The sequence below is a fragment of the Corvus kubaryi genome, unplaced genomic scaffold (assembly GCF_017639235.1).
Source record: "Corvus kubaryi isolate FWS band 111438036 unplaced genomic scaffold, C.kubaryi_AGA036_p1.0 37334, whole genome shotgun sequence".
Lineage (NCBI taxonomy): Eukaryota > Metazoa > Chordata > Aves > Passeriformes > Corvidae > Corvus > Corvus kubaryi.
In genome coordinates, this window is record NW_024581108.1 from 375,218 (window position 1) to 399,760 (window position 24,543).

Sequence of the window (24,543 nt, forward strand, 5' to 3'; positions counted from 1 at the left end):
GGCAGCACTTTGACCTTTAGGTATCTCCTGGTCTTCCCAGCCAGACAGCTGTGGAGGAATGCTGCAGTTCGCAGGCTCTTAATCCCAGAATATGGAATGCCAGTCTTGAGGAGTACTGCTGGAATCTGCTGGAGGGCTGACCCGTGTTGTCCTTGTCTGCACCACTCTGTGGCTTCGGGTCTCTTCCCTGAGAGCTTTGAAGGACACTTCTCTGCCCGGGAGTTTGTAGAGTCTGACTGAAAGGTCCCTTCTGGACCTTTCTCCTGCTGGTTTGTGCTCAGTGGTGACACGAGAGGGATGTCACAGGGAGGCTCTGACTCCACTGAGGTCCACCAGAAGGGTGTCTCTCATCAACTTGTGGTTTTTCATGGGGGATAACTTCCCTGCTGTCCCTGTTGTCATGCAGAGCACTTGTTTTCCTTCCCACCAGTTAATTTTGCAGCCAATCCAGAGCCTGTTATGTCCCAAAGTGTGAGTGGAGGTACTGTGGGAGAAGACCTATGTGGATCAAACTCCCACTTGCTGCCATCCCTGCCTCCTCTGCTGAAAGCTGTGACCGAGCGGGTTCCCTCTCCTCAGACTCAGGCTATGAGCTAACTCAGGGGAGAGGTGTGTGCAGTCGTTTATCCTCCTCGTCGACAGATGGGATCTGACAGCTCCTTCCCTTATGCAGTCACAGACTCCACAGCTTGCATCTTTTCCCCTTTTCTGCCAGGAATAACTTTAATGGGGGCTTTAAAAAATGGTTCATTAATGTTCTGGAAATGTTGTTTTGTGTGTGAATTGCAGGAACTATTTACAGTAACTTCTCAAATGAACCTTGAGAAAGGGGAATAATTTTGCTGTGTGCAAATTTCGCAGCTTTTTACTGCTGGGTTGTTTTTTTTTTCTTTTTCCTGACATCTACATTTTAAAGTTATGGCCCAAGGCTTAAGAAACCCAGTGTCTTTTTGGACCAGGTGAATTATGAATCAGCCTTGAACCCCCTTCATAGTGCTGAGTACTAATGTGTCCGTATTGCAGAGGGCTAGTGACTTAGCCAGTGGGTTGAGCAAAGAGCAAAGAGGGGACTTAGGTCTCCAAGTGTTTAAGGCAGGGCACTATATTCATTCCCTGCTAGACAGATGGGAGACAGTGAGGCCCATGGACCTTGGAGAAATTAATGGGGCTCTCTGAGAAAAAACATCCTGCTTAGAAATGAAATGTTAGCTTCACTTCCGCGTGCTCCATGTGGTTGCCTTTATTTTTATTGGTTCCTCATCCGTTAAAGTTGTCACCTCCTGCTGACATCCCAACTTTCTGTGTTGGGAGAAGGCTTGGTGGAAGAGCCTTTCAATGAAGCATGGGGATGTTGGCCAGTTGTACTGCTTGCATCTCATTTTAATGGGGGTCATTAACCAATTATCTGCTTAACTGAAGATACTTGCTGTAAATTTAATTAAAACTGATTATGTGAGGTGGGATTTTTCTTGGATGGGAGTTTTGGTATGATGCAAGGTGGGAGACAGATTGCCCAGGCAGAGGGCAGAGGGTCAGTGGGCAGGCAGCTGGCCTGTATGTGTGACTGGAATGGTGGGTAGCTGACAAGAGTGGGCCAGCAGCCCTCAGTTTGCAGGACCTCTTGCTGTTGGTGGTGTTTTCCATGGAATTACAATGTGGGACTGACAGAGCCGCGAGCTCTGACCTGTTGCTGGTTGGTATCTGACTCCATGGCCCCATGTGAGACCTGCAGGTTCCCACATGAAATATGGCCAGCAGATTTTATTGACTTGGGCAAGAGAAGCCAAGGCTGGTCTTTCCTGCAACTTGATAGACCTGGACTTCTGATAGCCAAGTACATATTGAGAAGTCAGGACTGATCCTGCTGCAAGGCTGTTTGGCTGAGGGGGCCATGTGCTTTGTTTAAAAGTTTTGTTAACAGGTTTAGTGCTTCTGAGGGATGCTCTGAAAGGAGTCCTGTGCAGGCTGCCCCCTGGACATGAGCGCATGTGGCCACTGGTTGTGTTGGCCTCTGTTCTAGAAAGCAAAATACGATGCTGGTAATTCTGTTCATCCTGCTAAGTTTTTCTGTCTCCTAAAGAGAGGCATGACAATGTAGCAGATGTCTGATATTATTTTCTTTTAAGCCCTTAAATGCTTTGGTCTGGTCAGTTTTGTTGATCTTCCCTGACTTACATGACTTTCCTGCAGATCCTGGGTTTCTGGAGAAAGATGTGGTGGATAATGCTGCGGCCCCTCTTGTCCCCAATATCCTGAAGCTCTTTCCTACCTCTCAAACCCACCCTGCTGGCTTTGGGTTTTGACTTGCATTATTTATTGTTCCCTTTACATAAGCCCCTCTGCTAAAGCCAAACCTCGTCTTGTTGAGCTTGTCTTCTTGGCAAGTCTGAATCTTACAAATATGTCCAGGTTCAGAAGAAAAACAACTGTTTAAGGATTTAGAATTCAACTGAAAGCCAAAAGGAAATACAGCATTTCATTCTGGATAATTAATAGATTTTTTGATAGAATAGCACTGATATTTTTGTTGATATTTAGTAAAAAGTGCTGTCACTGAAATGCTTCTTTCAAAATATAATTTTAATTGAATTTGAAGAAAAGGCATTTCAAGATGAGGAAAACTGAGCTGCTGGGCTCAGAAATATTGCAGCTAGACATCTTGATTTTGCAGAATTAAAATATTTCAGTGTGAAGAGCCTTCAATGTGAAGGAATCCAGAGTGATTTGAGAAGTATTTCGATGTTCCTGAATCTGCATTTTTCCCTGGTTATCGACACAGTATGTGTGTGTGTTAATGGAACATTTTTTACCTACTTCCACAGTAAATGAGTCGGTAGCACAGTCCTTTGGTGAAAAAACTTAGAATTTAAATAGACAAGCTGGCAGGTTATTTAATCTCTGGATATTTTTGCCTGCCAGCAGAAGAGTAGTTTTTCACTTGCCCAGCTCAGTCTTTGGCAGAGCAAAGAACTGAAGCTGGGTTTTCCGAGTCCTTGTCCCATGTCCCACAACAAGATCTCTGTCTTCTCTCTTTGTCTGCACTTTGTGATTTATCGCCCAAGGCTCCTGATATTATTTTTGTTCTGCTCCCTAACAGTATGATTTGAAACTTTTTATAAACAGGCCATAGCAAATGCATGTGACACACAAAAATATGGGTATTCATCAAAGCAGCACAGCTGCTCCTGAAACAATGGTGCTAAGGAAGCCCATTCATACTAATTACAGCAGCACAAAGCATTGTGTTGCTAAATTTGCTGGCAGGTCCAAAAAATGTTTTGGCTTGACCTGAAACAGTCTCTTTTGGGGAAGAAGTTTTTGGCATGTTGAAATGTTTTAGTTTCACTCGAGGAGCAGCATTTTGTTCTGAAGCAAAGGATTAGCTTCAAGTAGAAACAAAGAGTTAGAAGATGGAACTTTGGTTTTAAGTCCAAGTGAAGTTTTTTAGTTTTTGTTTTGAAGGAAAGAAAGTTTTTCTCTTACCCTTGAGTTTGGTAAAAAGGCATAAGTGGGTGTTTTAATAGTGCTGGGATGGTGGTTTAGGCAGCCTGTCCTCTCCAGTCTGAACTCTTCAGCTGCCGGAGGATGGCCTGACCCTTCTGCAAGCACGAGGTAAAACCCCTCACCTGAGGGTCTGAGGTCCAGGTGACGTGTCCCTTCTCTGCTTTGGCCCCAGCCTGATGTGCTGAGCAGGTGACCCTGGTCAAGCCCAGTAGCCCTCGTGTGCAGGCGGGAGAGAACAGGGGCAATTCTTCTCCTAAATCTCACTGAGCCCAGAAGGAACAGAGTGTAATTGCACTCCGCATACCGATATTTCTGTGTACTCCTCTGTTGGCATTCCAAGCGCACAATAATATTTTCCTTTCTGAAAATAGCAGACTGATTTAGTGAGATCCTTGAATGTTTAGAAAGTCTGAAAATGCATAATTAAGGTATCCAGCCAACTCCCCCTTTTGCCTTGTAATTATTGTGTGTTGATTATCACCCCGAATGACTTCCACCACCCGCTCAAGCTTAACTTTGCCCCACAGATCTGTCAAAACAGAGACGTGTGTCAACATCTCAAATTGCTATTACAACAGAGGGAACCAACTTCCTTTCCTCTTCAGATGAATCGATTTTCAATGTAATTTCACAATCATGCAGTGGGTAGAATGATTTAGTGCTGCACAGTCTCTGCCTGCCTTTGTCTTCACAATCTTACCTGCACAAACCTCCCAGTTTATCATTGGGGTTGGGTACCTAGAACAGCCCCAAACAGCTTTTGAAACTCCTAATATCCAGCATCACATCAGTAAAGCCCATTCCCAAAGCTGCTTGGAGGGAGGGGCAGTAAAAGGATGGCAGCCTCACTCCAGACACCTGAACTGAGGTGAAAAAGCAAAATGTTTCCAGCCCACAGCATCTGATGGAGCTCCAACAGGAGCTGCTTTGTTTGTGCGATAGGATGCACTCTGGAGCCCACGTGAGTTGATGGGAAAAATGCACGTCATGTTGTTTCAGTCCCTGCTTTTATTAAGCAGCCATTTGGATGACATATGGAAATTAATGTTATATTTAGGCATGTTCCTCTATGTCCATGAAGACAGTTACAAAACTATTTTTAACTCTAATACTTGTACTAATCCTCCTAAAACCCACCAAGGAGCACTAACTCTTCTCCAGCAGCTGAGGAAAAACTCAGCCTAGTCTTTAGGGGCGTATTTCTGGACAGATATTTGCCAGAATAATCTGTTGAGTTCACTCTGGTTCTGCTCTTATCTAAAGTTGCTCTGCCCTCCTTGCCAGCATCCCACTGATTCCTTTGGCTTGCCATATCCACAACCTTGTTGTAGCAAGTCCCAGGACTTGGCAAATGCCTTGGACTGCTCATGGCTCTGGCAAGCACCAGCAGCTCTGTTGCAGATCTGTTCCAACACACATCTGTGTGGGGCTGTCCCTGTAGTGGCCGTGTCAAAATCTGGAATGCTGCTGCTCCTACATGCTCTGTATGTTGCTCCAGGTGCTTGCTCCCAGTTCCTGGGCTTGCGCATACCTACCCACAAAGGTCTCCTGAGCACACCAGATAACCAGCAGCACTTCTTTTCCCTTTAAAGAAAGACTTTCTTCCAAGCCTTTGTGCAAGGGAGAAGCCATAAAGATGGGGTTAACAGCTGACATTGTGGATCCAAGTTGCCAACAGAGATGCAAAACCACCACTGAAAGCTCTGAGATTGATTTCTTCAGGAGCTTTTGCCGAGAGGCCAGAGGCAGTGTGCCAAGATCTCCCAGGATGATGGCTCCTGTCTGGGGTATTGCAGCAGATTCCTGTTCATGACACCCTTGTTCTAACCCGCTGGAGTATTCTGTGTTCTGTGGGATGTCTGCAGAAGGATCTGTACCGTGCTTCAGGCATGGCCTCCCCCAAGGGCTGGTGTGTCACTGTAATATAATTCCTCAGCTTGATCCAGCTGGTGGGTGGGTAGGGAAGGAGTTCTCTGCTCCCTCTATAGCTCCGTTCAGCAAGTCCTTCTGCCGGGATGCCAGCCCTGCTCAGGCTCAGATAATCCAAGCGAGCAGCCTCTATTTTTGACATTTTGTCTGTTCTTTTTTTTCTTTTCCTTTTTCCTTGGCATCTCCTGCTGCCCCACATCACCTCTAGGCCTCCCTTGGGAAGCTGCTCTGCCCATGATGGGATGCAGTACCCCATCACTGTGCTGGGCCCAGCCCTGGGGCGCAGGGATCTATGTCTGCGGAGCCCTGGAGGGGAGCATGCCCTGACACTCAGACCAATTTCTGCAGGACAAAGGAGCAGGATTGCTCCATCTCCTGGGTGAGAGTGCTTCCTGGGCAGCATTCCTTGGGAGATGTGCGTGCCTCCTCCCATGGCTGTGCTGGGCAGCTCCCTGGCCAGCGTGCGAGCAGGGATCATTACCTTGCACTCCTGCCCTGCAGTGCAGTGATGATGGCAATTTATCAGGCTATTCCCTGGTGGACTGGACTTGACCTGGATGCAAGAGTCACAGTGCTTCCAAACAGCTCCACTCACGTGATGCCCACTCCAGCTTTCCTGGAAAGCAGGTGGATCTGGCGGGAACTGCCTGACACACCGCCATCACTGCATCATAACCTTCAGTTAGGGGAAAAAAAAAAGAATAATAAGAAAAAAAAAAAAGAAACAGAAAGAACAGCCTTCTGCCCATGATCCCGTGGTAGCCCCAGAAATATGGGCATTAACGTCCAGAGAGCTTTCTTCTCTGGATAAGGGGGGAGTTAATGGGTTTGGATTATTTGTGGTTATCTGGATTTCAGATTGACACCATAAATATTCAAACTCTGAACCTGGCTGGATGCAGCCGCTGTTGACTTTTGTATGACCCAGCTGGAAACTTTAAATCAGCTGTCGACCTGACTTTCAAGGGAGTGAAATGCTCCAAATCCACTAGATAGCATCTCCTTGGTGTTTTATTACCTTCTGAGAACCTCACTTTGGTAGGGACCCAACTCCAGCATCCTTTCAGAAAGCAGGGCTTTATTAGCCTTGCAAAGTCATTAAACCTGCCATGTGGGAATAAGGGTGTCCTACCTTGTGGCAACACACAGGGCTTATTATATGGAACGTACATGATTAATATACAAGTGAAATGAGTCCAGATGCGAGCCTAGCATTGTGTTATTAATAGGCTCGCATAGATCTCTATCAATGGTGCTCTCTGTCTGCTGGATCACACTGGATGCTGTGCTTTCAGTGGGCTTTCTTTGGGTATTTTTTTAACCATTCCTTTGTCTTTTAAGATTGAGGTACAGGGCTTTTCTGAAGGCACTGAGTAGGTTTTGCTCCCAATGTAGAGTGTGCTGTCATTTTGGTCAACAGTCCAGGGCTGGTTTGTAAAATGCTGGGTGAGTCAGGAGTGATACATGGTGAGCAGCTGTGAGGGTGGGCCAGCAGTGCCACCTTGAAGGGCATTCTCTTTCTTGCCCAGTGACAGAACAGAGCAGCCCTCCAACACCAGATTCATCACAGCAAGCAGTGTGTTAAGCACTGTCAGCTTAATGAATGTCACAATGGCCACAGTGTTGGCAAAGGTTATGACCCTTGCTGGAGAAAGAGACCCAGACACCATTTTGGTAATTGTGTGGTGGCAGTGGGGAGAGCAGTGACATACCTGACATGTCTGACTGTTTCCTCCTCTGGAGAGCTGGTCAAAGCCTCCAGAGGGGATGCTCTGAACAGTCAGAGGTGGATGAGTTGGGGCTGGGTGTTTTGCTGGAGTACCTCTGTTGAGAGGGGACTGGCAGTGTGGCTGGAGTCAAGACCTCCAAACCTTTGTAGCCTCATGGGAGATATTAGAGAACTCTTTGCCTCTTCTTCCCTCAGTTACCAGCTGAGAGCTAACCTTTCCAAAGACATGGCTGGATTTGATTGCCCAGCTCTCAGGCTGGTCTGGGTTCACAGCAGTGTGGGGCACTCGAATACCAACATTCATGTGGTGTGAAGTGCTTTTGGGTCCACACAAAGTATGGTTTTGAAAATGCAGAGGCTGGCAAGTCCAGGCTGACAGCTTTTAGACTAACTGGTTTGATGGTCTGGACCTCTAATGTAATGGTTTATCATGTCCAACAGATTCCTGTTCCAAATTCCCTGAGGAGATCCCTAAAATAGCTGTTCAATGAATAGCTTTTCCCTGCAGCTAAGTGAGATGTGCTGGCATTTGAGAGATTTTGGCAAACCAGCCCCACAAAGGCTGAGAAAGGCTCTTAGTCCAACCTTATGGATTATCTCACACCTCCTCTGCTCCTCTGGCTGGTACTGGAAGTGAATCACAGGCAAATGGCCGGGTCTTGTAGTGACCAGTGCTCCAGGTCTTAATTCCATCCCCACCTAAGTTGTGAAGGTGTTTCTTCCTGCAGTTCCTGGTGCTTCGAGATCCCTCTCTGAACAAGTCCCCAGAGACATGTGCTGTCCTGGACACCACACACAGAGGGATTTGGAAGTCCCAGCATGGCCATAGACTTCCTCTCATGTCTCCAGTCCACCTGATGTCTTATCCTCCAGCCTGCAGGCAGTGGGCTCTTGTAGGGGCACCTTCCTCCAAGCTCACTCCTGATTATGAAGATGTCTGGGCTCTCTGATACAGCCTCATGTGCCTTGTGCTTTTAATACCGTGTATGAGTTGCTCTCTGCCAACTAAGATTAATTGAATATGTAAAACAATAGGTGCAAGGAATTAATACAGGGCTTTGTAATACAAGATGACTTTTATTCTAGCTTGAATGCTTCACACAGCAGCTGTAAGTGCATTAGTTTTATTGATCTATATTCATAAAATTACTTAAATGTACCCTCTGGTGCTGAGTGTCAGGGATTTTCCAATGCTTGCCACTATGCATTTTTCATTAGAGGCTAGCGAAGGTAGATCCAAACTTTGACTGCCCAGGCAAGATTAATTTCATCTTGACAGCCCCAGCCAAACACAAGCAGATCGTTTTGAGAGCTGACCACTAACCATGGTCTCACACCATGTCCCCTGGAGAGGTTTCCCAGGCTCCTTCCTTTGGGCTCTCCTGCATTGTCAGCCTCTCAGTGCTGCCGGGGTACACTGGCTATCAAACACCCGGGCTCCACCAAGGCTTTTCTTCTGCATTTTGTTTTAAAGAATGAAAATGGATGAGTTCCTATATATAGCTGAAACTCTTGTATTAAAACCCTGTCTGTACCACGCATACTAAACCTGGCCCGATCTTTCAAGGTCAGATGTTTGGCAGGTGGCAACACTCTGTAGCTGGTAGAACATTTCTTCCATCCAAATGTGACTGGATTGCCTTATATTTCATCACAGTTTTTGTCACTTTTGCCCAAAAATGCTCAGTTCATTCTCTTGCCCTTCCCTAGTGAGCAATTACAAAGAGGGGGAAAAAAAGAGGAAAAAGAACATCTTAAATTCTGGTGAAAAGCCTTCTCAAGTTTTTCTTTTAATGGTGTTTGATGGTAATCACTAGCCAAAGGAAACTGTACTTTTTTAGTTTATCAAAAACGTAGGATGAAAAGAACTAAGCTTCCCAGAGAAAAATGAAATGTGATGGGGTTTAATGGTTAGAGTTGAGGCAGGTGGAAAGGCAGCTTTTCCACAGGTTTGTCATGAGATTGGGCGAGGGATGGGAGCTCTTGTATCCCCCCTTTCCTGCACCGGTTTGCTTGTTAAGGTCACGGGGAGTCTCTGGTGTCTGGTAAGAGGCTGAGCTCACACTGCAGCCCTTGCTCAAGGGAGGACACTAAGAAGGTGTCTGTCCTTTAGCTGACAGCCTAGTGAAACTAAAACTCTCTGAGATTTCTGTCTCTGCTAAATGGGGTTAAAATTAGCTGACAGGTTCCAAAGCAATTGAAACACACAAGCCTACGGTGTAATTGCATAAGCCACTTTCCTTGGGAAGCTAAAAAGCACCAGCATGTTTTACAGCACTTATTATAACAATTATTTTGTGATTCAATGTTCATGGCACTGTCTCAATGTGAACTTGAGGAGGGCTGGAGGGGTACAGAGACCATGGGCCTCTTTGGGAGGATGTATGTGGATGCGTGCCTGCTGTAGCAGGAAAGCCTTTGGGATTTGGGATCCCAGCCCTGCAGAGATGCTCTTATCAACCCTGCTGGTGAGGCTGTGCCTGTTGCCACCTAAATCCTCCTCCAAACCCGCCCTGGTTCCCCTGTTTTCTCCTTGGGGCTGGAGGAAGAAGCTCTCAGGGGATGCTGTTGCCTCTGTGCTGTGTTGCCTTAGGGCTGCTGCTTTCCCATGAGAGGGTTACATCTCCAACTCTCATCCTTTCAGGATCAGGGAGTGGGATCTCCTCTGGGCCTTGCAGCAAGGAAGTGCTTCCTGGTTCCTTGTCCTGTCCCAGCTGACAGTGGCTGAAAATCTGTCCCTGGTGAAGTCTGTGCCTCTGGGGTGGAGCAGGGGCACGGTTGCTCCCAGCCTTGCTGTGCAGGTAGCCCTCAGGTGTGTCTGCTCCCCTCAGGTGTGTCCTGTGCTCCAGAGCAAGGGCAGAGCCTTGCTCTACAGTGTGGAGGGAGATTGCCTCTGGTGGCCTCTTCCACCACTCTGTGGGGACTTGGAGGGGGATCTTTGCTTTTATATTATTATTTCTTTATTTATTAATAAATGGAGGGCATAGGATGGAATATAGCCCTGGCACCACCTTCTCTCCATGTCTCAGCATCCTCCCCGCAGCGGGGCTGGAGGGTGGGTTTGGGCTGGGAGATGGAACTGAGCTGGGCATCCCATCGCTCTCCTGGTCCAGAGCCTTGCCCTCGCCTTGCCGGGGCCAGTTGCCCCCCAGCCCGGGGTGCCAGCACCCAGAGCCTGCTTGGCGCTCAGAGCAGGTGGCTGTGGCGGCGGGTTCGTGAACTTGGCTATGTTTTATAGCCACTAGAGGGGGGTCAGAGACTGCTGGCTTGGGCTGCCGGCAGCAGGGGAGCCCGGCTGGGGGGCTCGGGCTGAGCCCCACGTGGGCGGGCAGCCTTTCCCTGGCCCTCGGCGTGTTTCCAGCGTCTTTCCCAGCCTCAGTGGGATCTCCTTTGGGAAGGACAGTGCTGCAAGCCAGGACGTGCTGTCTGCATCTGCTCCACTTTCTCCCCATGGGAATGTGGCCATATGAGCAGGGAGTGCTGGGTTAGCAGGGAGTTGAGCTGGGGAGTCCCTCTAGCCCACAGAGGGTTTGTCAGCTCAGCTGCAGTAACACTTTGTAACTTGGGAGCCAGCTGTTGTCCCAAAAAGTCTTCTCTTGCTCACACATGAGCCTGAAACCACCTGAGGCAGCTCTGGGCAAGACCCCATCAGCTCTTCTGGCCCTTGGGTGGACATCCTTCCATCAGGCTGTGCTCCTCCATGTCCCAGCAGGGAGCATGTCCCGTGGCTCTGCAGTTGACATCCCAGTGTCAGTCTGGGTGCCCAGCCCAGGGTATGTGGTTTCAGCCGTTGGTAAAGGGGGGCACTGAGATCTGCCCAGGAACATCAGGCCATAGGGATCACTGGAGAAATTTCAGCTGGCTGGGAGCAAGTCTGTTTATCGTCTCAAACCAGGCATTCGAGGTGCTCAATTTCCTTTGCTGGCAAAGCCCAGAGCAGTGTTTTGTGCCAAGATGAGAAGAGATGTTCAGAACACTTTTATAGCTCGTTGTTTTCCCCCGTGGGCCCCTAGATGTGATTTTTCTAAAGGGGGAGGAAGTGCTGGATTTTCCATTTCAAGGTGCTGCTCTGCAAATTCTGAGTGATATGAGACATAACACTTGCAAATTTCTCATGGACATCTTGGCAAGACTCAGACAACTTCTGAAGAGAGAGAAAAGGATGAAAAGAGCTTGATTGCCTTTTGCAGAGCCTGGCATAGCATCGAGAGGGACTTCTCTTCCCAGCAGCAATACACCTCTGCTGCTGTCACATGGTGGATATTCATGGTGGCTCTGGAGCAGGATGCAAAAGCAGGTAACTCGATGGCATCAAACTGACGTTCTAAGGTCCCCCATACTTGTTGCTGAGAGCACCCAGTCCCTAACACATCACGGGAGCAGCCTGTTCTCCATGTTACTGGGTAGTGATGGGGCCTGGTTGCATTAATGGACGGGAGGGATTTGGCCTCTCTACCCCTTGGCCTCCCCACAGCTTCAGGATCGTTTTAAGTGCAAAGCTGTGGATTATAAATTATACAGCATTTATAATCAGGAAAACATCTGCTGAGTGCTCTTTCCAGTGGACAGGGCCAGCCAGAGGCTCCAGGACACGACGCGTAGTGGTTGCACCAATCGCCACCTGTCTGCTCCTATAATCGAGTTGATTTTTTACGATCTTGACATCAGCTTTCAAGATGCATGATCTATGTGTTTATTTAGCTGTCTTTCCTGGCGTCCCTTAGTTTTGAACTCCTGTAAATCCTCCCATAGTTGGATTTCTGCACTTTTCAGAGATTACATTTCCTGACAGTACATTTCTCCTTCCCCCTCACTGCGTTGACAGCTCAGGCGAGGCTCCAGGGACTGAAGTGTTCAAACCTGGCTCTGGAAAGCTGAGGTCTGACACAGAGTGGGTCTAACTTTCCAGGGCCAAGGAACTGGTACCAGTGTAAGCAGGAGAGGTGACCCAAATGTGCTGCTTTGAGGTTGAAGTCCCCCTCCAGGTTCAAAATTGATCCAGGGGCTGTGTCAACCTCCAGGACTTGTCCATGTGTGGCCTCTGTGAGAGGACCTGCTCAAGTCATGTCTCCAGGCCAGAAAGGTAAGTGGACTTGATGTGGCCAGAATAGCAACTTTTTATTAAATAGCCCAAATTCTGGCTGGTGGGCACAGAGTTTTGCAGTTCTGTTTGTTTGGGTCCCTGTGGCCCTTGTTCACGGATGTTCTCATTTCAACAGGAGTTAACCCAGTCAAGAGCTTCCAGGGGGTCCCAGTTCCAATGATTCCCAGAAGGATCTCATTATAAATGCCCTCATTTTTCACAAAACCATGTCACTTTTGTCCTCTTCTTTTGGGAAAGTACATCTAGTGCTGAACTCCACCAGCTTCCAGATGTTTACAGATGGCTGAATACTTGCATGCTACTGGGAAAGAACATGCAGCAGCCTTTGCTTTTTGTGCTTTTTTCTTCCAGCAAAACAGGTATTGTTGAGCAGAGCTATAGCCAAGAAACCTCTGAAATCTGTGGGATGCTTCCTACAACCCATAGTCTCTGACTTCAGCAACTGGGAGTATATCTCCATGGAAAACTGTGTGAGTGGTAAGAGTTTAACCTGGGCTGGTCTGGCTTTCCAGGTGTGGTTTGCAACCAGCCTCCCTTTCCCAGCCTGTCCAAGCACCTTTTATTCACTCCTTGTCCACTTTAGTCCCCTCTGGCCTTTTTCTTATCCCCTTCATGGGGCTCTTCTGCCTGGTCCTCAGCCATTGTGCTGCCTGCCACAGTCCCTCCTTTCTCTGCTCCTTTTGAGAAGGAGGAGGGGAGACTTCCAGGATCCAGAGCCATCCTGGCTCTGCCCCATGTTGTGCCTATGCCACTTGATCCCTGACTCTCTCCCCAAACTTCTCAGCCACCAGTGACATGTGAATTAATTTATTTACAGCTTTAATACCTCTAGAAGGAGTGTTCTGCTTGACTGCATGCTGAAGGCTTCCCCATCTCTTGAAGAGGATCCCTGGCTCTGGCAGGTACCACGCCTGATATTTTTCTGAAGCCAATGTGAACTTGTCCCAGGTACAAATTCATCTTTAAAGTCCTTGCACTTGTGCTTGGATCAAGTGGCATTCCTACCCACTGCTAACCCTGCTTCTGAGCTCCTCTGCTGCCTGCAGCAGCACTCAGAGGTGTCCACATAAAAAGGATTTGAATGTTCTGTGTAACTCAGGACATAATTTCCCAGCTCTGTTACGTGGCCCCAGTTGTACCTGCTGTTTCACTCATCCCTCAGTGGGAATGGTGATGGCTCCCGCTCAGTGGCGCCATTTTAAATGTCCAGCAGGAACAAAGCTCCTGATAAAGGTCCAGTTTTCCATGGGTTTGGTCTAAAACCTACAAGTTTTTACCCACTAAAGATCTGTCTGGACAGCTGAACATATATATAGGTGACATCACACCTGTATGTGTATGACAATGTCACTCTTGCTGCATCCTCATGCTGTGACCTGGCAGCAGCATGCTTTGATGGTTTTTGGGGCCACAGCTGAGAAAGCCACAGAGGCAGACAGCATGTCCTAAACCAATGTCTCTGACTGGCTTCTTTTTCTCATCCTTCCCAACATGGTCCTCACTGCCAGGTCCTCTCAGCCATCCTTGTCCAGTAGAGACGAGAAGAATTGATGACTTACTATGGCATAATTTACCCCTCTGCATAATGAGATGCTAAAGGCTCTCTTTTACACTAGGCTGGAGAGTTGCCTTTATGGACATCCTGAAGTCTTGGGCTTGAATGGAAACCCATATCCTACTAGGAGAAGATTGGATATACCTCATCATCACTTGTGCATATTTTTGCCTGCCAGGCAATTGCAGAAAAATAGGTGAGGAAAGATTGATCTGTAGGGATTAATTTTATGGGCTTGTGTGGAATCCACCTCCCATCATTTACCAGCAGGTTAGCCGATGTCCTTATCATTCCCTTCATCCTGGCAGGGAATAACCTGCCAAATGAGCTGTCCCTTTATAAGGGTGTTATCACGTAGAACAGCAAAGCGGATTTGCACCTCTGATGGCTCCATGGTTATTTATATGGCATTAATGCCTTACTGAAGCCTGGGTCTTGTTGTGTTGCTCCTTGGGAGAGAGATCTTCCTCTGCTAAATTGCTCCAGGTGGGACAGGGAATGGAAATGTACTGGGAGCAAACAGGTTTCATGGTCAGGCAGCCGCAGGTTGAGAGCAGATCCCACCATACCAGACGGCCTTTATCACACATAATTGAAGTCATGTTTGCCCCTACAGGGCTGCTTGGACTGCAAAAAGGCTGTTGTGATCTGCCCATGTTGCACATGTATGCTCCTGTAAAAAGTGACTTAGATGGAGCTTGATCCTACAGTGAATTCCCATTGTCCCCACCCCATTTTCTGTGTGGTTCAGTGACCACCATGTTTGGTGCAGGGCTGATGAGCCTTGCCCAGCCCAGCTCTCACCTTCAGCCTGTGCCTTCCCATTTCATTTAGGCTGGAAAGCACCTTCCTTGGAAACTCTCTCTGCTACCAAGAGCTGGTGACATGGCTTGCTAATGGTGTCACAGTCAGACTTTGCCCTCTAGGTCTCATCTTTGGAGCCAGTGCCCTTATTAGAAATACAATCCTTCTCTTCCCCCATTTTTTTTTTTTAAAGTATCACTGAAAACTAAGGCACAGAGAAATGGAGCCCTTTGCCCAAGGTCATTAACCAGCTGCAGAGTCTGGAGTAAGAGAGCCTTGATTTCCTGGCTTTGTGTCACAAGTGTGAACAGCTCCTTACTCTGATGACAGTGAGGGCTTTACAGTAAGGAAGGGGGGGAAAAAAGCCATATTTCAACATGCTTCTTTCTCTGTCCCTGAGTGCATTCCCTAGGGTGAGAGTGAAGTCAAGAGGCTGCTGTGAAAGGGTTATAGCTGACCTCTAATCACAACCGATTAATGATAGCCCCAGGGAGCGAAAGCCCTTGAGCTGCCAGGAAGGAGGTGAGCATGGAAAAGCAGAGAAGTTTTAAATGCGGCAGCCAGAGTCCAAAGTAGAACAACTGCCGAGGAAACAGCTGTGCCTGGACACAGTGCAGGAATGGAGGGGATTCATTCATTCCCAGCAGTTTAGATCCAACCCTTCAGTCTGCTCTGACCAGACTTGTTGCTCTGAATCAGCTGGTGATAATTTGGGGCTTTTTAATTTGTTTGTTCAAACTAAGCAAAAAAATTTGCTGTGAGGGTGGGTTAATATTTAGCTGCAAGCAGAGCACAGCAACATTGTGTGAGGGTGAGGAACACTTGTCAAACCAGGGAAACTGAGGCAGAACACCAGGATGGAGTGAGCAGAGCCAGGACCAGGAGGAACACCTGCTTCTCCTCGCACCACCAGGCATCCAGCTTTGTGCTGGGCTCAGCAGAAATCTTGCCTTAATGTAATTAAAGGATGAGCAGAGGTGGCTGCAAGAGGCTGTTTATGAGTGCAGAGGAGGGCATGCCAGGAAGACACTCCATTCCCCGATCAGAGCTGCTGCACGGGAGCACAACCCTGAACAAGGATGTGCATGGCTCAGATGCTCTCCAGCTTTCCAGCTCCTCCATGAAGGTCTGAGAGCAAATTGGCTGCTAATGCAGACAGGAGCTGGCTGGACTCAGCACTCCTGCACTACAGACTGCGGGATGGATGAGGAAACCCATGCTCCTACTCCAACAGGTCCAACCCTGCTTGTTAGACCTGGTCAATAGTTTCCTGTCAAAAGCAATTCTCTGACAAACAGATGTTGATTTTTTTTTTTTTTTTTCCTGCCAGAGCAGAATTTTTCTCCGAACATGTCAATTTTCAGCCAAATTTCTTGCTTTTGGTGCTTGGTGCTTCTTTTTCCTCCTTGCTTAAAAAACAATAGTGAAAACAGGGTTGTCAGCTCTCAAAGTCTGAATCTGAAGGTTCAAGCCAGCAAGGTCTCCAAGTGTATTTTTGATTTTATGCCAAAAAAAAAAAAAAAAAAAAAAAAAGAGAGGAATGGAAGAAGGTTTTTAAGAACTGATTGTCACGGTAGAAAAACATGTTAAAGAATGTCAGGAAAATTTCTGGAGGCCTGGTATCTGTAAGACTCTTTTCTGGCTTGTAGTTGTGAGTCTGAGGTTGGTTCAGGTGGAGTAGAGCTTGTGATTCTTGAGGTAGTCCTGTGGAGGGCCAGGAGTTGCACTTTGATGATCCTTGTGGATCCCTTCCAATTCAGGATATTCTATGATTCTATGAGCTTGGGGACAGGGATGGTGGCAGCCCAGCTCTGGTGACATCCAAAGGTTTCTGTTAGTGTGTCCCACTCCCTGTGCAGGTCATGAGGCCTGCTGTGTCTTCTGTGCTTGGTCAGCTCAATGGGCAAAGCTCGTGCTCAACATTGAACACAACAGCTCCTTAATATAACAAAAAATGGGCTGTCTGGAGAAATGCTGCCTTCTTTGGGAAGCTTTGGGTAGAGTCTCTGCTCTGAGACAGCCTGGCTGGCAGAGGTGATGGGGAGGTGCTGTCCCACTGTGAAGGAAAACAGTGATGATTTTTGTCCTTCCCTGGCCCACTGGGTGTCTGTCCACCTGGTGCTGTGTGAACATCTGTGATGTCTCTGGCAGCACCATGGTTTCAAGAGTTGATGCTCTGGCTCACTGATTCTGGAGCTACACATGGATGTAGCTATGACCTGCACAAAGGAGGACCACACTGGGACCCAGAGGCTGGAGGGTGCCTTGCTCTGTGAGGATGCACAGAGGTGAGGGAGACCTGAGGGGACAAGCTGGCCCCAGGCTTGACAAAGCTTTTGGGTGTTGCCTGAGTTAATGCAGGGAGCGAGGGCGCCTCTTGTTTGTATTTATGCATGCAAAGAAGTGCCTGCTGGGGAAGGAGTGGAAGGCTTGTGATTTATCATTGCTCTGTAATGGGTGCCTTGCTTCTAGTGAAAGAGGTCAACATCCCTGAGAGATACCAAACCCCCTCCGTATTAATGTCCTGTTACAGCTAATGGCTTGGGGTAGGGCAAGCAGGTCTTACAAGGAAGGCATTAAAGAACAGCGCTACTTGGAAGGGAAGCCAAAGAATTTACAGCAATATTTACACAGAGGCTCTCCCCAGAGATAAGGAGGTACACAGTCGGCTTGGGAGATAAGCACAGCTGTGGGACGAGGCAATGCAGGCACTGTTTGTGCATCCTGAAGTTCAAGGGGATCAGAAGCCAGAGCTGTGTGGTGCAAGAGAGGGGGATGCGAGGAGGACCACACACACCACCTGGGACCTGGCCTCTGGGAGGTACAGATGTTGTGTTTGCTCAGTGGCTTGCAGTGAGAAATGAGGTCAGTACTGCTCCCTCAGGTTCCTAGACCTGAGCTCCAAACCTGGGCTTGAAGGTGTGGATTATTACAAGTTAATGAGTGCAATGTCCTGTCCTGGTGAAGATGTGGAGATCTGCCCCAGGTTAATGTCCCTGGCAGCCACCATCTGTCCTGTCCACCACACACTTTGGGAGCTGCAGGTTGACAGTTGTTTCTCCAGCAGGTCCTGCTAGTGCATCCCAGCTTCATCTCCAACAGCCCTGTCTTGACTCCACATGGCCATGTTCTGTGGAGCTCCAGGGACACATCTGACAGCCCAAAGGGAAAAGGCAAACCTCTACATTTCATTTGAGGTGAGATACAATTCCTAGACAAGCATGTGTTCCAGGACGCAGGTTGTAAAAGGTCACCCAACCTGGGGAGCAAGTAAGAAACTTTACCTCTTTCCTGTCCAGGTGATGTTGCAGTCAGGTCTCCCCTCCTTAGTTTTTAGCTCCATTTTTCCACCTTTCCTGTTGGCTCTGAGAGACATGCAGTGCATCTGCATTCGGTTGTCCCTCTGTTGTGCTGGCTGAAGATCCCTCAGACCATTCTCTGCCTTGTCCAGCCACTTGCTGCCAGATAAGCCAAAATCTCACATCCTCATCCAGCCAAATCTCCTGACCCAAACCTGGCTGAAGACAAAAGGACTTTCACTTGGTTTTTTCCTCATTGACAGCACCAGGGTTTGGATTTAGTCATGTGGAGAAACCAAATAAGCCCTGTGTATAAGCCCTAACAAGACAGCCCAGCCTGCTCCATGCCCCCTTCCTGCATCAACCAGACACTTCCCTGTGCCTCCCCTCTCGCTCCTGGTTTCTTTATGTGCTGAAATCACCCATGGCCACCACGTCATCCTGTGCTAGACCACATCTCCACCATCTTCCCCGGCCCCTAATAGCACTCGGCCACCAGTTTCTGAGCACTCCATCCATCATTTGACTAGCACATTATTTATTTACCATGGGGGAGAGAAAGGAGTTGGGTTGTCTGGAGAATGTATTAAATTTTCATTTGTTCTCATTGATTCCTGAAAGGAAATTGCTGAGTTATGCCATCAGGTTGGACAATACGGAGAGCAGCTACTAGAGGGGGTTACTGGGTGTGAAATAGGGGCAGAGTTAAGGTTGTTTTGAACATTAGGTGGAAGTTACTGTGACCATTTAGCTGAGCAACCCGATGAAATGTGTTGTCTGCTTCCCTCAGTCTCTGCTGTAGCTGCTTGCCCAGACTCTTCCCAGTTTCTCCTGCCATATGGGACACACGTGGTGCTGTTTCCTCCTGGCTGCTGGGTGAGGAGCTCTCGCTCACAGGTTTCCCCACTGACTCTGAAGCACCGTGCGTGTGCGTGGGAGCAGCTTCTGGCAAGGGCTCTTTCCCCGTCTGCAGGAGATGCTTGGCCTCTTCCAGCTCATCCCAGTTGGTTTGGAGACAGTTGCCTGACATATTTCTTCTCCAGGCATGTCTGGGCTCTCTCCCCCTGAATTTCTGCTGTGGTAGTTAGCACGTTATTTATGGCAATTTTTTCCTATTTTTTTAGTATGTACTAATATTGTAGGTTGCTCAAGAATACTGGCTTTTCCATAGGGTTCCTTGTCATCCAAAAGCTGTTCATTTTTCTTTCCCAGCCAGAACTGGCATCCCAGCCAACAGTGATGATTATGGTTCAGGTTTTCCATGCTTTGAATGATTATTGTTCAGGTTTTCCATGCTTCGAAGCCCACCAAGGACTGACTTGGAGTCTCAGCTGAGGACTGGCTCATATTACTTCATGTAAGTTCCATTTTCTAACCAAGTTAAACTAAAAGTGTTGTCTGAACCCCATCAAGACACCAGGGTTGCCCTAACTTTTGGAGCAAGTCTTTAGTGAAAATGTTGAAATCTCATCTGAACACGATGGAGAAGAAATTCTCCTTAGTGCAAAGTCTCATGGCTGGGATTTTTGAGGACAGACACTGTTTTCTGGGTTAAAATGGCCACCTGTGTCTCATGCTGCCTGAGGACTGTGGGCTGGGGAAGTCCCCACATCTCTGAGGAGGTCACCTCCATTTCTGGCCCCTCTGACCCTGCTTGCTGCCTCAGGTCACAGTAAACCCTTAATTCAGGGAACCACAATGTAGAAGTGGAATGTTTTTACTGGGGTTTTATTTTTGCAGTCTGGAGCATAATCAGGGGTCCTTGGGTTTCTGTGGGAGTTGAAAGAAAGGACAGAGCAAACTGGCACTGTTCCCAGTCCAAAATGTTTTCACTAATTGCATGCAACCTTCCTTACAGGAGAGAGAGGCTGCAAATACCACCGGCAGTTTAATTACCACTGCTGGTTCACATTGATTTTATTTATGCTGCTCCCGGTGCTGCATGTGAGCAGCGTGTGTGTGTGTGCAAGGTGGGAGTGGGATGTGCAGGGAATCATGGATGGCTTGAGGAAGGGAGCTAAGGAACTTGTGTGTGTTTATTTGGGGGTGTGGAGTCTTTCCAAGGAGCCCTGAGGTATTCAGCAGCCGCACCCCAACACCCATCGGTGGTGTGGATTGGGAAGGGACTGTGTGAAGCTGAACACAGGTATAGGAGATACATGTCGGGGTGAGACCCCTGGATTCCCAGGCCTGATTCCCAGAACTACTGGGCTTAGCCACCACCCTGACTTAACTCCGAGCCCCGTGGTGGATCAGTTCCCATTGCTGTCCTTCCCCTCCTTGAACAAAATGTGCTTCCTCCCCATCCCGAAGGGGGGAGAGAGCGGCATGGGAGGAATCCAATGTGAGCAGGCTGATGGCTGCTGTCCCAGTGCAAGCTCAGCAAATGGGGCTTGTGATGGATGAATGTGCAGGGCAAGAAGTAATAAAATGGGCCCCAGTCATGTAATCTTCCATTAAAATGAAATGCATACCAGAAATGAGGCATTTCTGCAGCTTGTACCATCTCCCACGGAAGATCATGAATAAAAGAGGCAAGTGTACTGTTGACAGATGCCGGCATGCATAAAGGACAGTTCCTATAAAGGCAAAGCCCCAGCTAACAGATGGACTAAAGATGTGAGATGCAGGAAGATTTACCAGTCTAAATAATTCAAGGGAATGTCGTATGGGGAGGCAGTGCTGGAGAGGGGAGTCAGCAGAAGGTACAGATGGAAAGGCAGGCCAGGCCTTTCCCACAAACCCATTATGAACATCACTTGTCTGAGTGACAGTATGTTGCACAAGGCACCAGCAGAGATGGGTGGATTTGCCTCCAGCACTCCTTCTGCAAGGTCAGGAGTAGAGGTAATCTCAATGGTTGCAACTATTTGAGGTTTGCCTCCTGTAAGGCCGCTTTCTCCAGCCTTTCTCCTCTCCCACCTCTTCTGCTCTATCCCTTCTTCACCTGCTGCTGGGCAAAATGGGAACACAGAAATGTTTCTGCAGCCATGAGCAGAGGGTAGAGGTGGCAAAGGCATTCAGTGCTCCCATTGCTCTTCTCTGCCTTGCTCAGGTCCCTGGACATCCTTTGGACTTGGAAGGGGCCTGGGGGCCAGTGCTGGGTGCCCTGTGCCCATTGAGGGGCACTGGTGGGGCATTTGGTGCCTTTACGTTGCTTGGTGAAGAGACGTGGCTGCTATGTGATGTTTCTGTGCCCTGGTGATGACAGCTGGAAAAATTTTGTGAATCTCCCTGGCCATTAATAGGAAGTATGAGAAGGGCTGGCTGAAGCATTGCAGTGTGTTGGGAGGGTTTTTGCAACACGGGATGCAGGGATAAGCTGGTGTAGGAAGTGGCACAGAGGATGGGGCATCAAGGTGGCTGACAGCAGGGCAGGGGATGCCCAGGGCCCCTCTCCCACTGCTCCCTGGGAGCCTGGGGTTGGCTTGGTGAATATGAGGCATTTTGGTAGAAGAGGGAGGATAAAGGGCAAGATGCAGAGGGTTAGATAGAAGTCAGTGGCAGCTGCTTGGCAGAGATTGTGCATGCTCTCCGCTCGGAGAGGACGCCTTCCCCGGGCTCGTCAGCCGTCTGCAGCACGGCGATTAATCATTGGTGTCAGAATCCCTAATCCTATTCAATGGAAAACAAACAGCACGGAATCCAGCCCTGTGCTGAGCCCAAGCAATTAGCATGTTTACATGGGCTGGGGAAGCTCAACAAAGAGTGGCCAACAGGGGCCACGGGAAATGAACCCTTGTCAGCCCCTAATGTTCCGACTGCCTGGGATCCCCAGGCTCTGACTCAGGTCCAGGCTTGGAAATGTGGCTCAAAGCAGTTGAATGCAGCTACTTGCCACCAAAACATGATTTTTCTCGATTAGGGCTCAGGTGCGCGTGAGTGTGGGCAGCTGCTGAAGTGGGGGGATGTGTCTGGTATGGATGGTCAGCTGGGGAAAGAGGATCTGGAGGAGATGAGGGATTTGCTCCTGCTTAGGCTTTGAATTAGTTGCAAAAGTAGCAGCCAAAGCCTTTGCAACTCCAGCAAACACAGCCCTGATGCCAACCCCTTGTCCCCATTCCTCCTGCACCTCTCAGGCCCTCACTGCTGGAGCAGGATTGGGCTCTTCAGGGCCAGGGATGTGCAGGACCAACATCCCTGGTGGGCTGGACCCCACACAGGGGGCTCAGGTCTCTCACATGGGCTTCAAGGAGGTTTGAGAGGTGGGTTGCAAGGAAAGACACAGGACTAATGAGACATATCTGACCCGTGTGTGTGTCCCCAGGGCCTTGCAGCAGCCATCTCAGATGAAAAAAATTCCCAAAACCAAGAGCAACAAAAAGCTTCCTCAAAGTGGATGGAGGAGTCCAAGGCATGGACAGCCCTTCCTGAGCATCTCTGCCCTGCTCTGGATTATTTAACTGGGTTCTGCAAACACAACTTCAAACAGCAAACAGCAAAACAAGGGGAGTGAGACATAACCTTTTTTTCTGCAGGACCTGCCTGAAGCTGGGTGACAATGTGGGTACGTTGGCAATGGAAAAAAAGTTTATGTTTTAAGCTTCACGTGACCTCTGGAGCTTCTGGGCTTTGGAAGGTGGGAGTGAGACAATCCTCACAAGCACTCAATACCTGTCAAAGTGAAGGGGCTTTCCTGGGTACGCAGCTTTCCCCCTTCCTTCCCAGAAGTGTATCTGATTTTTGGGGGTGGAAAAAAAGAGGATTGATTCAAATAAAAATGTATTTGTATGAGAAAAATTATTTCCTTCCATGAGTAAACACATAGTTTGAGGCAAATTTACGGCTTTGGCCTGGTCATTAATATCTGGTTGTCAAAAAGTATTGGTTTGAACAAAAATATGTTGTAATAAAAATGCATTGTTTTGAAGAAATTTATTGTCCCCATGAAAACCTATTCAATTCAGAAAGATATGTTGATTTCAATGAAAATCTATTTGTTTTAAGAGACAGAGAGAGGGAAGTTGCACTTAGCCGAGAATCAGGGGCTTCTCTCGGTACAGATCTCCCTGCAGTCCCTTGGCTATTAGGATGGGGAAAGCTGGAAAATCAACAACTGGGCGGCAAAGGAAACCTGTAGGTCTTGCCTGTGCTCAGTGACCATCCTCCCAGCTGGAGAAAAGTGCCCAGCTCCCCTAGGGTAAGGAGGGGACATGGTTGTCTCCATCCTTATGGATTGGATGGCTTCTCCCACAAACAGCTTTTCTCACCCTGCAAATCTAATGTTTAGGTGACTTTCAAAGGTCCTTTCCAACCCAAAGTGATCTCTGATTCACCAGTGCGGATCCCAGCAAGTGGCTGCTCATGTGAACCCACCTCCAGCTGGAAAGGTGCACCTCTTGTAGGTGACCAGGGACCTTCATCTTCTGCTTCCTGTCTTGAGCCACACGTGAACAGCAATGAAGCAAATGGCTTCATTTGTTTTATTCAGTCTAGAAACAACTTCCTAACTTGCTGTGTAGGAATGTGTGTCGGTGAGATGGCTGTGTCCACACTGCTACCCATAATACTTCCCCTTTGGTGTGGTGGCACAAGGAAAGGGCCCCTTTTGTCTCAGGGCAGCTTTATGGTGTGTCTTTGTGGTTCTCCCAGCCCTGCTCCGAGATGGGACTGAGGTTTGCTATCCTGCCTAAGCCTCTTTCCTTGCCAGCAGGGACTGGATGAAATTCACCCTGAGCTCCAAAGCCCTAATGCTGCCTTAGCTGGGATTATGAGAGAAGCCACCGTGGTATCACCTGAAATCCACCTCCCGGTGCCTCCCATTTAAAACAATCAGCAGATGTTTGCAGTGGGCTTTTTCTTTCATTATGCTCCAACTCTGCTATTTAATCAGCTTCTTTCTTCCTCTGTTTGTACAACGTATCACTTGCCCATATTAAAGGGGGGGAAGGGAAGGTACGAGATAAAAAAAAATAAAATAAAATTGCCTACCCAAGAAATGTCACTGCCATGGTATTATCCCCTCCCTGCCAACACATGCACGGGTTCTGGTGTCAATGGAAAGGTTGCCTCTGATTAATATTAATAAAGAATTAGAGCTGTGTTTGTCATGATCACCTCGTTTGGTATTGCTCTGTGTGGCAGGTGAAAGCAGGGGAAGGAAGGGAAGAGGTCTGCACAGCATTCATTAATCATTTCATCACGAAGGAGTTCAAAGCAGAGGCTGGCCTTAACAAGGGCTGCAGGCAGGGATGGGACTGTGTTTATTCAGATGTGCCTCCTTATGTCCCTGACCTCCTGCCCCGTCAGCTGGTGTGGGCCTCCAAAACTAAGATGCTCTTCTAGGATCCAGGGCTTCCTACCCCTAAATGGGGCTGCCCTTGTCTTGTCTAGGTCAAGGTGATGTCATGTGAAAGTCTGACATAGGTCCACTATTGGTATCTATTCATCAGTTAAAAAATTACTCCTCAAGAGATCCTTGTTTCCCCTTTGAGTCAAGAAGATTATTAAAGAGTGGTGAGACCATCCTTTGAGAAGCTGTGTGATGGTAAACTTCCTTCTGCATGCTGGGACTCCTCAGAAGAACAGCTCCTCAGGGCAGGTGAGCAGTGGCCAGGAACTGAGAGACAATTATGAAACACGGTGGTCTCCGGGAACTCTTGGAGTAAGCCCTAGGAAG

At 48.3% G+C, this 24,543-nt stretch overlaps 1 long non-coding RNA gene across 1 annotated transcript in view; it reads left to right on the plus strand.

Moving 5' to 3' along the window:
* LOC121665473 overlaps window positions 1–23,926 on the plus strand; it is a 92,014-nt gene extending 68,088 nt beyond the window's left edge. Inside the window, exons 7-13 of the long non-coding RNA XR_006016370.1 lie at window positions 11,353–11,459; window positions 12,618–12,743; window positions 13,084–13,168; window positions 13,883–14,017; window positions 17,693–17,822; window positions 19,137–19,281; window positions 22,192–23,926. This is a non-coding gene — a long non-coding RNA (uncharacterized LOC121665473). The remainder of the gene's footprint in view (window positions 1–11,352; window positions 11,460–12,617; window positions 12,744–13,083; window positions 13,169–13,882; window positions 14,018–17,692; window positions 17,823–19,136; window positions 19,282–22,191) is intronic.
* Window positions 23,927–24,543: the final 617 nt, after the last annotated feature.